General features: G+C 41.0%; 1 long non-coding RNA gene across 1 annotated transcript; it reads left to right on the forward strand.

The window, feature by feature from the left end:
- Positions 1–10,743: 10,743 nt before the first annotated feature.
- On the forward strand, positions 10,744–11,587 carry LOC143102964 (uncharacterized). Its single transcript, XR_012982670.1, has 2 exons — positions 10,744–10,828; positions 11,474–11,587. It is a non-coding gene; the product is annotated as an uncharacterized LOC143102964 (long non-coding RNA).
- The last annotated feature ends 1,403 nt before the right edge of the window (positions 11,588–12,990 follow it).

Here is a 12,990-nt window from a genome sequence, read left to right on the forward strand (position 1 = left end):
TTGCCAAATTTCAAATGAATCTGACAAACCGTCTAGGAGGAGTATGTTCAAATTGATCATGTGAAATCAGCATAATTGCCATTCTTTCTGTTGCCAGTTGGTGGCGCTATGCCAAACATGCATTATGGGCATGTGAATATTATCACTGAGAAGTTTCAGACCATTTATTCAAAGCATAGAGCATTTCTGGCACATTTCCTGCTTGGCCAGATGGTGGCGCTATGCTAGGCCTGTGAATTACGCATGTGAATATTCTCACAGTAATGATATCCAATATTTAATAAAGTTTCAGATCAATCACTTAAGGCATTTTCCATTTCTGGCACATTTCCTGCTTGGCCAGGTGGTGGCGCTATGCCAGGCAGGCCCATTGGGTGTCTGGATATCATCATAATCATGATATCTATTAACCTGAGAAGTTTCAGACCATTCATTCAATGCACTGTGATTTATGACACATTTCCTGTTTATGTGGTGAGATATTAAAATCATATCAAATATATTACAACATTCAAAAATCCATTCACAATTTAACATCAGCAACATCTTGGCATAATGTTTGCCAAATTTCAAATGAATCTGACAAACCGTCTAGGAGGAGTATGTTCAAATTGATCATGTGAAATCAGCATAATTGCCATTCTTTCTGTTGCCAGTTGGTGGCGCTATGCCAAACATGCATTATGGGCATGTGAATATTATCATTAACATGGTCTTTAATGACCTGTGAAATTTAAAACATTTCAAGCCATGCATGGTGAATTATGACACATTTATTGTTTGTGTGGAACGGTATTAAAATTAACAATTTCGCCATTTTGTCAAATTACAACATATCAAAAAAAGGCTTCACAATTTAGAATCAGGAACATCTCGGCGTCATGTATACCAACTTTGACATGAATCGGATCAACCGTCTAGGAGGAGTACGTTAAAATGAATCATGTCCACAACGCACAAAATCTCAATTACCTCACTTCCTGTGGGCGTGGCTAATGGCATGTTAATACAAAAGTTGTTTGTTTTTGGGAGTTACATACACCCACCAAATTTGGTGTGTGTATCTAAAACTATATGCCAACCACAAGTCACTGTGACGTAAGGGGGCGCTATGGAGTTCCTGGGCAACGCCCGGTGCCAAGCTTTTATCCCTGTCTATTCACTGTACCACTTGATGTGTGTGCTAAATTTCATGTGTTTTCGACCATGTTAACCACCTCAAAATATATGCCAACCACGGAATCAGTCACCTAAGGGGGCGCTAGCGAGTCCCTGGGCCACACCCTGGGTCAAGCTCTTGTACCTAACTGCGATGCGTGACACCTGACGTGTGTGCCAAATTTCAAGAGATTTCGACCATGTTAACCACCTCAAAAACAGGAAAGCAAAAAAGTGGAATAACAATAATAATAATAATAATAATAATAATAATAATAATAATAATAATAATAATAATCCTTACAAAAACAATAGGGCCTTGCGCCCTTCGGTGCTCGGGCCCTAAATATAGCCGCAAGCGGCAATGGCGGGCCCGAGCACCTGCGGGCCGCAACCCGTGACATGTCGGAATCCAACAAAGCCCCGACGTGGTGCGTGTGTGAAATGTACATATTTGATGCGTGGGCTATTTGCTTTTGTATTTTATTTTCTGCCACATTTACTCGCTTGGCCAGGTGGGGGCGTAATGCAAGGCAGGCCCATTGGGTGTCATCATAATCATAATATATATTAACCTGAGAAATTTCAGACCATTCATTTTAAGCAAAAAACATTTCTGATACACTTTTTGGTTGGCCAGATGGTGGCGCTATGTTAGGCATTGAAATTACACATGTGAATATCATCACAATAATGATATCCAAAATGTTTGTACACTTTCAGATCAATCACTTAAGGCATTGTCCATTTCTGGCACATTTCCTGCTTGACCAGGTGGTGGCGCTATGCCAGACAGGCCCATTGGGTGTCTGGATATCATCATAATCATAATATCTATTAACCTGAGAAGTTTCAGAGCATTTATTCAAAGCATAGAGCATTTCTGGCACATTTCCTGCTTGGCCAGAAGGTGGCGCTATGCTAGGCCTGTGAATTACGCATGTGAATATCATCACAATAATGATATCCAATATTTTATAAAGTTTCAGATCAATCACTTAAGGCATTTTCCATTTCTGGCACATTTCCTGCTTGGCCAGGTGGTGGCGCTATGCCAGGCAAGCCCATTTGGTGTCTGGATATCATCATAATCATGATATCTATTAATCTGAGAAGTTTCAGACCATTCATTCAATGCACTGTGATTTATGACACATTTCCTGTTTATGTGGTGAGATATTAAAATCATATCAAATATATTACAACATTCAAAAATACCTTCACAATTTAACATCAGCGACATCTTGGCATAATGTTTGCCAAATTTCAAATGAATCTGACAAACCGTCTAGGAGGAGTATGTTCAAATTGATCATATGACATCAGTATAATTGTCATTCTTTCTGTTGCCAGTTGGTGGCGCTATGCCAAACATGCATTATGGGCATGTGAATATTATCATTAACATGGTCTTCCATGACCTGTGAAATTTAAAACATTTCAAGCCATGCATGGTTAATTATGACACATTTATTGTTTATGTGGAAGGGTATTAAAATTAATAATTTCGCCATTTTGTCAAATTACAACATATCAAAAAAACGCTTCACAATTTATCATCAGGAACATCTCGGCGTCATGTATACCAACTTTGACATGAATTGGATCAACCGTCTAGGAGGAGTACGTTAAAATTGATCATTTCCACAACGCACAAAATCTCAATTACCTCACTTCCTGTGGGCGTGGCTAATGGCATGTTAATACAAAAGTTGTTTGTTTTTGGGAGTTACATACACCTACCAAATTTGGTGTGTGTATCTAAAACTATATGCCAACCACAAGTCACAGTGACATAAGGGGGCGCTATGGAGTTGCTGGGCAACGCCCAGTGCCAAGCTTTTATCCCTGTCTATTCACTGCATCACTAGATGTGTGTGCCAAATTTCAAGACTTTTCGATTATGTTAACCACCTCAAAATATTTGCCAACCACAGGATCAGTCAAATAAGGGGGCGCTAGCGAGTCCCTGGGCCACGCCCGGGGTCAAGCTCTTGTACCTAACTGCGATGTGTGACACCTGACGTGTGTGCCAAATTTCAAGAGTTTTCGACCATGTTAACCACCTCAAAAACAGGAAAGCAAAAAAGTAGAATAACAATAATAATACTCAATAATAATAATAATAATAATAATAATCCTTACAAAAACAATAGGGCCTTGCGCCCTTCGGTGCTCGGGCCTTAAATATAGCCGCAAGCGGCAATGGCGGGCCCGAGCACCTGCGGGCCGCAACCCGTGACATTTCGGAATCCAACAAAGCACTGACGTGGTGCGTTTGCGAAATGTGCATATTTGATGTGTGTGCTATTTGTTTTTGCATTTTATTTTCTGGCACATTTACTTGCTTGGCCAGGTGGGGGCGCAATGAAAGGCAGGCCCATTGGATGTCATCATAATCATAATATATATTAACCTGAGAAATTTCAGACTATTCATTTTAAGCAAAGAACATTTCTGATACACTTTTTGGTTGGCCAGATGGTGGCGCTATGTTAGGCATTGAAATGACACATGTGAATATCATGACAATAATGATATCCAAAATGTTTGAAAACTTTCAGATCAATCACTTAAGGCATTGTCCATTTCTGGCACATTTCCTGCTTGACCAAGTGGTGGCGCTATGCCAGGCAGGCCCATTGGGTGTCTGGATATAATCATAATCATAATATCAATTAACCTGAGAAGTTTCAGACCATTCATTCAAAGCATAGAGCATTTCTGGCATATTTCCTGTTTGGCCAGATGGTGGCGCTATGCTAGGCATGTGAATTATATGTGTGAATATCATCACAATAATGATATCCGATATTTTATAAAGTTTCAGATCAATCACTTAAAGCATTGTCCATTTCTGGCACATTTCCTGCTTGGCCAGGTGGTGGCGCTATGCCAGGCAGGCCCATTGGGTGTCTGGATATCATCATAATCATAATATCTATTAACCTGAGAAGTTTCAGACCATTCATTCAATGCACTGTGATTTATGACACATTTCCTGTTTATGTGGTGAGATATTAAAATCATATCAAATATATTACAACATTCCAAAATCCATTCACAATTTAACATCAGCGACATCTTGGCATAATGTTTGCCAAATTTCAAATGAATCTGACAAACCGTCTAGGAGGAGTATGTTCAAATTGATCATGTGACATCAGTATAATTGTCATTCTTTCTGTTGCCAGTTGGTGGCGCTATGCCAAACATGCATTATGGGCATGTGAATATTATCATTAACATGGTCTTCAATGACCTGTGAAATTTAAAACATTTCAAGCCATGCATGGTGAATTATGACACATTTATTGTTTATGTGGAAGGGTATTAAAATTAATAATTGCGCCATTTCGTCAAATTACAACATATCAAAAAAAAGCTTCACAATTTATAATCAGGAACATCTCGGCGTCATGTATACCAACTTTGACATGAATCGGAGCAACCGTCTAGGAGGAGTACGTTAAAATTGATCATGTCCACAACGCACAAAATCTCAATTACCTCACTTCCTGTGGGCGTGGCTAATGGCATGTTAATACAAAAGTTGTTTGTTTTTGGGAGTTACATACACCCACCAAATTTGGTGTGTGTATCTAAAACTATATGCCAACCACAAGTCACTGTGACGTAAGGGGGCGCTATGGAGTTCCTGGGCAACGCCCGGTGCCAAGCTTTTATCCCTGTCTATTCACTGTACCACTTGATGTGTGTGCTAAATTTCATGCGTTTTCGATTATGTTAACCACCTCAAAATATTTGCCAACCACAGGATCAGTCACCTAAGGGGGCGCTAGCGAGTCCCTTGGCCACGCCCGGGGTCAAGCTGTTGTACCTAACTGCGATGCATGACACCTGACGTGTGTGCCAAATTTCAAGAGGTTTCGACCATGTTAACCACCTCAAAAACAGGAAAGCAAAAAAGTGGAATAACAATAATAATAATAATAATAATAATAATAATCCTTACAAAAACAATAGGGCCTTGCGCCCTTCGGTGCTCGGGCCCTAATAACAATAATAATAATAAATATAGCCGCAAGCGGCAATGGCGGGCCCGAGCACCTGCGGGCCGCAACCCGTGACATGTCGGAATCCAACAAAGCACCGACGTGGTGCGTTTGTGAAATGGACATATTTGATGCGTGTGCTATTTGTTTTTGTATTTTATTTTCTGCCACATTTACTCGCTTGGCCAGGTGGGGGCGTAATGCAAGGCAGGCCCATTGGGTGTCATCATAATCATAATATATATTAACCTGAGAAATTTCAGACCATTCATTTTAAGCAAAGAACATTTCTGATACACTTTTTGGTTGGCCAGATGGTGGCGCTATGTTAGACATGAAAATTACACATGTGAATATCATCACAATAATGATATCCAAAATGTTTGTAAACTTTCAGATCAATCACTTAAGGCGTTGTCCATTTCTGGCACATTTCCTGCTTGACCAGGTGGTGGCGCTATGCCAGGCAGGCCCATTGGGTGTCTGGATATCATCATAATCATAATATCTATTAACCTGAAAAGTTTCAGACCATTTATTCAAAGCATAGAGCATTTCTGGCACATTTCCTGCTTGGCCAAAAGGTGGCGCTATGCTAGGCCTGTGAATTACACATGTGAATATCATCACAATAATGATATCCAATATTTTATAAAGTTTCAGATCAATCACTTAAGGCATTGTCCATTTCTGGCACATTTCCTGCTTGGCCAGGTGGTGGCGCTATGCCAGGCAGGCCCATTGGGTGTCTGGATATCATCATAATCATGATATCTATTAACCTGAGAAGTTTCAGACCATTCATTTAATGCACTGTGATTTATGACACATTTCCTGTTTATGTGGTGAGATATTAAAATCAAATCAAATATATTACAATATTCAAAAATCCATTCACAATTTAACATCAGTGACATCTTGGCATAATGTTTGCCAAATTTCAAATGAATCTGACAAACCGTCTAGGAGGAGTATGTTGAAATTGATCATGTGACATCAGTATAATTGTCATTCTTTCTGTTGCCAGTTGGTGGCGCTATGCCAAACATGCATTATGGGCATGTGAATATTATCATTAACATGGTCTTCAATGACCTGTGAAATTTAAAACATTTCAAGCCATGCATGGTGAATTATGACACATTTATTGTTTATGTGGAAGGGTATTAAAATTTATAATTTCGCCATTTCGTCAAATTACAACATATCAAAAAAAATCTTCACAATTTATTATCAGGAACATCTCGGCGTCATGTATACCAACTTTGACATGAATCGGATCAACCGTCTAGGAGGAGTACATCAAAATTGATCATGTCCACAACGCACAAAATCTCAATTACCTCACTTCCTGTGGGCGTGGCTAATGGCATGTTAATACAAAAGTTGTTTGTTTTTGGGAGTTACATACACCCACCAAATTTGGTGTGTGTATCTAAAACTATATGCCAACCACAAGTCACAGTGACATAAGGGGGCGCTATGGAGTTCCTGGGCAACGCCCGGTGCCAAGCTTTTATCCCTGTCTATTCACTGTATCACTTGATGTGTGTGCCAAATTTCATGCGTTTTCACCCATGGGAAGCACCTCTTTTGGCATCATGATTCATCATATATTTCATCACATATTAGTCTGCACAAAATCCCAAATACCTCACTTCCTGTTGGGCGTGGCTAATTCATTGTAGATACGAAAGTCGTTCATCTTGGGGAGATACAGACACCTACCAAATTTGGTGTTTGTAGCTGAAAGTATATGCCCACCACGGGATCAGTCATCTAAGGGGACGTTAGGGGGCGCTAGCGAGTCCCTGGGCCATTCCTGGGGCCAAGCTTTTTTACCTAGCTGCTTTGTGTGACACCTGATGTGTGTGTCAAATTTCAAGACTTTTCAACCATGTTAACCACCTGAAAATATTTGGCAACAACGGGATCAGTCACCTAAGGGGGCGCTAACGAGTACCTGGGCCACGCCCGGGGTCAAGCTCTTGTACCTAACTGCGTTGCGTGACACCTGACGCGTGTGCCAAATTTCAAGAGTTTTCGACCATGTTAACCACCTCAAAAACAGGAAAGCAAAAAAGTGGAATAACAATAATAATAATAATAATAATAATAGTGAAAAATAATAATCCTTACAAAAACAATAGGGCCTTGCGCCCTTCGGTGCTCGGGCCCTAATAATCCTTACAAAAACAATAGGGCCTTGCGCCCTTCGGTGCTCGGGCCCTAATAATAATAATCCTTTCAAAAACAATAGGGCTTCGTACCTCTCGGTGCGCGACCGTCGGTGCTCGGGCCCTAATAATAATAATAATAATAATAATAATAATAATAATCCTTACAAAAACAATAGGGCCTTGTGAGACACAGCCCTTTTGTAAGCATATACATACTTGGAACTATGTTTTCATTCAGGGAAATCAATGCTCCTTGGGGTTTGAAGAAGTAACACCGGAGCTTTTCAGGTGCTGCCTGCAAATCACTTTGCCCAAGTAGCTGTGCTTTGCTGGAATGTGAACATAGTACCAAGTAAAACACATTGTGGTTGTTACAGTTACACCATATTCTCCTCCAGCCACGCCCACTCTTCTCTCTCCTGCACCTCCCATCTCCCATTCATTCACCAAACGACTCATGACCTACACCTGTGAGCAATCAGATTCACTACCTATTTAAACAGTTTCTCTTAGTCTTTGTCTGGCCTCATCTGACCAGAAGACTGGTCTAATTGTTTTCGAATGCATGTGCCGCTATCACGTCTGGTGTAGTCAGTTCCATTGATTACAGTGGAAGCTAATTTTTGCAGCAGACACTGTGTGAAAGGAATGCTTCAGTTATGTGCCCAGTGTAGTCTCCCTGTAAGCCTTTTATTGTGATTGTCACTATGGCAGTAACTACTGTAGCAGTAAGGTTTTTTTTATACTTTTCATTCTCCTCATCTTTTCTTTAATATTTCACTCATTTATGTTTAGGCTATGTTATGTTAAGTTTACATTAGTGTTTGTTCTAATTGTATGTTACTTTGATTTATGCCTTAGCTCTTACGGTGGTCATAGGATCAACAGTGTACCCTACACAATAAAACATATTTTCATCAGTACGCTCAGTACTATTGTCCGACTGGAGTTTGCTACAATATTCCTCAGTTTTTTCATTTGAAATGAAGTCTGTTTTGTTTTGTACTTTACCTCCCTGTCCTGAGTCTGTGCCCTGGCAGTGGTGAGACATATACATATATGTAAAATATGTGCAAAATTAATGCAGAAACATACATTTTTATAATAATAATAATAATAACTTTATTTTATATAGCGCCTTTCTCAAACCCAAGGTCGCTTTACAAAGTAGGAAGGCAAGGAAACACAACAACAAACAAACAAAACAATACAACAAAGAGAAGTTATCTGGAGCTTTGTGTTAGGTGTGGAGGAGAAGTGATCATTAAACAGAAAGGTCTTGAGATGTGCTTTGAAGAAAGGAAGAGAAGGACAGGCACGAAGAGGTTGGGGGACGGAGTTCCAGAGTTTGGGGGCCAAGGCACTGAAGGACCTGCCACCCAGGGTGGAGAGTCTGGAGCGGAGGATAGTCAAGAGGTTTTGGTCAGAGGATCTGAGTGAGCGGGAAGGAGTGTAAAGGGCCTCTCACATTACACGCGACATGCGCTATGAAATGCATTATATAGTCTTGCATTTCTTATGGTTTGCACGCGCAAGAACTGGTCTGCCGCTGCACTGCTCTTGCGCATGCCGCGGTCAAAGTTCAATCAGGTTAAACTTTGACCGCGGCACGGTGGTCGCAGCACATACCGTGTACAATGTGATAGCCCCTTAAGGGGTCAGGAGGTCACGGATGTAGGGGGGAGCAAGGTTGTGGAGAGCTTTGAAGGCGAGTAGTAGTACTTTGTATTTGATCCGGGACGGAACTGGTTGATGGAGAATGGGGGTGATTCGTGCTTCCACTATAATCAATGGAAGTAGCAACACCAGACGTGATAGCGGCGCGTACGTTCGAAAAAAATAGACCATTCATCTAAAATGGATTTTACGCGTCGCGAACGGAACGCTTCAGTTCCGCGCCTGGTGTAGCTTCGCTGTAACAGAGAAGAAGGGTCAGAGGCAGGTGTTACGGAGGTGAAAGAAGGCAGTCTTAGTGAGTGATTTGATATGAGGATCAAAGATAAGCGTGGAGTCAAGCTGAATGCCAAGGTTTTTAACAACAGGGGTAGAGTGGACAGGTGAACCATCAATGTTGAGAGTGAGACTGGGAGATTTGGTGAGGATGCTTTTAGGGCCAATCAGCAGAATTTCGGTTTTGTCTGTGTTGAGCTTGAGAAAATTGTTTTGCATCCATAATTTTAAGTCAGAGAGGCAGTCAGTGAGGGAGCGTAGTGGGGGGTCAGAGGGATAGGGAGTGGTAAGATAGAGTTGGATGTCATCTGCATAGCAGTGGAAGTTGAGACTGTGGCTGCGAATAATCTGGCCAAGAGGGAGGATGTATATGAGAAAGAGGTGGGGCCCAAGTAAAGAACCCTGGGGGACACCACGAGTGACAGGGGACTTGGAGGACTGATGTGGACCAAGTGCTACAAACTGCTTTCTGTTGCTGACAGACGGGAGATTAGAAAATTGTGGTTGATGGTATCGAAAGCAGCACTCAAGGACAAGGAGGATGAGTATGCTAAGTGAACCAGAGTCAGCAGACAGCAGGAGGTCGTTAACTATGCGTAGAAGGGCAGTCTCTGTACTGTGACATGAGCGGAAGCCAGATTGAAAGGGCTCATACAGGTCGTGGTGGTTAAGAAAGGTGTGTAGTTGTGAGGCCACCACTCTTTCCAGTACCTTGGCCAGGAAGGGGAGGTTGGAGATAGGCCGGTTTAATAGTGATGTATGGTCGGAGTCAGGTTTTTTGGGAATGGGTGTAACTGCAGCAGTCTTGAGAATTTCCCCTTGGGGATCAATAAAGTATGTATCTATCTATCTATCTATCTGTCTATCTATCTATCTATCAACACCAGAGTTGAGGCAGGTGTTTACAATCAATGTAATGGGTTCAGACAGGGATGTGGACCAGGCTTTATGTAGAGGGGTGGGGGCAGGGTCAAGCTGACACGATGAGGAGTTGGACTTAGTAATGATGTCAGTGATGGTGAAGGAGTCAGTAGCGGTGAAATGGGAGAGCTGAGGGCCCAGAGGACGAGAAGAAGAGAGCAAGATAGCATTAAGGGAAGGAGTGCTAAATTTGGCTGATTTTGTCATCAAAGACGTGTAAGAAGGCCTGGCACTGCTCATAGGCGGTGGGCCGAAGCCGCGTATCTGTTCAATTTTGAAAAACGAGAGATGGACTACTTGTTTTTTTACTATTCAGTAGGATACATTTATTTTAAGCGATATGCCACTTGTTGCCACTGACGTTCGTGACGCAGAAACGTGAAATATTAGTTTTATTAAGTCTTAGTGGTTCAGGCGAACGCTGTGGTCGCCAATGTCAATCTACCAATAGGATAGTACGATATACTGACATACGAATATGACAAGCCTATCAGATTTGGCTATAAGAATCAGCTGTTGGACAACAACATACAAACTTTTTTAGCAGCCGTCCGACATGGCTACCTGAGCATGGACATTGCCAAAGAGGACTGGTTTTGTGGGGTAAGTATCTTTGATAGGTCCTATATTATATATTTATCCCATGTTGGTTTCGTAGACAGCGATGGTCAAATGTGTTTTTGTCAATGTAACGGCAATCTTGGTTAATTAAGGTTTGCCTTCTTGGTAGGCTAATGCTTGTTGCTAGCTTGTCGAGCTAAGACTGTGTTTAGGTACATTGATTTTGAACTCCTCCGTGTACAAGACGTCTGCGATTACTTTAAAATGCAGTTGTTGTTAACACGGAACGATCCATTTTGTTAGTGTCTGTTAACTTCCTTAAAATTGGCAGGCTGTATTGACAAGATGGCTATTTACTTGCCACATGCGGTAGGCTATATGTGCGGTATAGAACTTTTGACGTAAGTGACAGTGTTACAAATCAAGTAGCAGTGCTAAACCTTATGTCAGTGTTGCATGCAAGAAAAGAAACAAATTTGACTTGCTTCGGAATGTCGCAATACATCATACTTTCATAAAATCATGCAACATACTCTACCGTGTCTGTGGACATTGTTATTTGCAAAGCCGGGGTGCTGGATAAACAAATGGCATGCGTGCGACATAAGAAAAGTGCTTTAGTGTTGCTTTAAAATGTCCCCTAATATGAGATTTGCCACTAATTGCCATTTATTTTCTCATTTACAGGGCAAGTTGAATTCAACATTGACGTTAACACAAACATTCATTTTAATGTTTCATCTTTGATAGCAAACTTTGGTTACATTTTCTTTCAATAAATCTCTCCACTTTTGGGCTCTAGTCTTTGTATCTTGGTTTTATTTGTGAAATGGCAGTAGAAGTCTCTGTGGTAGCCACTGTTGTCTGGAATAGCCTTTGATTCCTGGCTGTTCAAATTAAATCTCTGCACTGCCTCTTCTGCAACAACACTCTTTACAGGCAAGGTCTTTCCAGAGAAACACTGACTTAATGAATTTATCCCAATTTAAAGCTGTAAATGGGCTTATTGATATTTGGTATTATTGGCTTATCAACTTCCACTACAGGCATGCAGCAGTTCATGGTTGTAGATGATGTAGGTACCATGTGCCTAAAGAGCCTACTACCTGACTTTTTCATGACGTGATGGATGTATAAAACTTGCACGAAATACAAATTCCAAAATGTATGGAAAACGTTTATTAGTGTTAGTGCAAAGAAACAGAACAACCATCATACATTATGCTGTAAACGTTACTTCTACACCCATACTTGTTTAATTTAGCCTACAGCCTTTTTTTCCATCAAGTTGAGTAAAGAGTTCAAAAGCCTAAAAATTACCCAAATATTCCACATTTCACGTTGGAAAGGAAAATGTTCAGAGAGGGACTTAACTCCAAATAAAGACTGCTTGCACAAACATATTCAGCGGGCAAGTGATCAGGTTGCAGTACACCGCCGAAGCCATGGGTGTAAGTTGGCTGGAGATGGCTACGAAGTGTAGTGGATGTCACTGCCACCAGGTCCAGAGGCTGTACTGGCACTTGTACACTGTGGGTACAAAAAAAATGTACTAAGGGTAGATGTACATGCAAAAGATCTGCCATGTACAGACCTATGCCAGTGCTCAATGTGTGAGAACAGGTAAAGCAATGACTAGAGTGGCATTCTCCTGAATGATGTTCACCTCTTGAACTATTAGCTCTGTTTATTTGGTTATCAAATATCTGTTAATTAAATCTTTTTTACAATGTCTCTTCATGCATGCAACACTGACATAAGGTTTAGCACTGCTACTTAATTTGTAAGACTTGTCACTTACGTCAAAAGTTCTATACTGCACATAGCCTACCGTATGTGCCAATTATATAGCCATCTTGTCAATACAGCCTGCCAATTTTAAGGAAGTTAACAGGCACTGTAACAAAATAGATCGTTCCGTGTTAACAACAACTGCATTTTAAGGTAATCGCAGACGTTTTGTACACGTTTTGTTCAAAATCAATGTACCTAGACAGTTTTAGCTCGACAAGCTAGCAACAAGCATTAGCCTACCAAGAACGCAAACCTTAATTAACTAAGATTGCCGTTACATTGACTAAACACATTTGACCATCGCTGTATACGAAACCAACATGGGATAAATATATAATAGGCTATATCAAAGATACTTACCCCACAAAACCAATCCTCTTCGGCGATGTCCATACTCAGGTAGCCATATC

This window comes from Alosa pseudoharengus, unplaced genomic scaffold, assembly GCF_046254945.1.
Source record: "Alosa pseudoharengus isolate Yale_2024_CS ecotype anadromous, Long Island Sound unplaced genomic scaffold, YU_APseudo_1.1 YU_APseudo_1.1_scf_4, whole genome shotgun sequence".
Lineage (NCBI taxonomy): Eukaryota > Metazoa > Chordata > Actinopteri > Clupeiformes > Clupeidae > Alosa > Alosa pseudoharengus.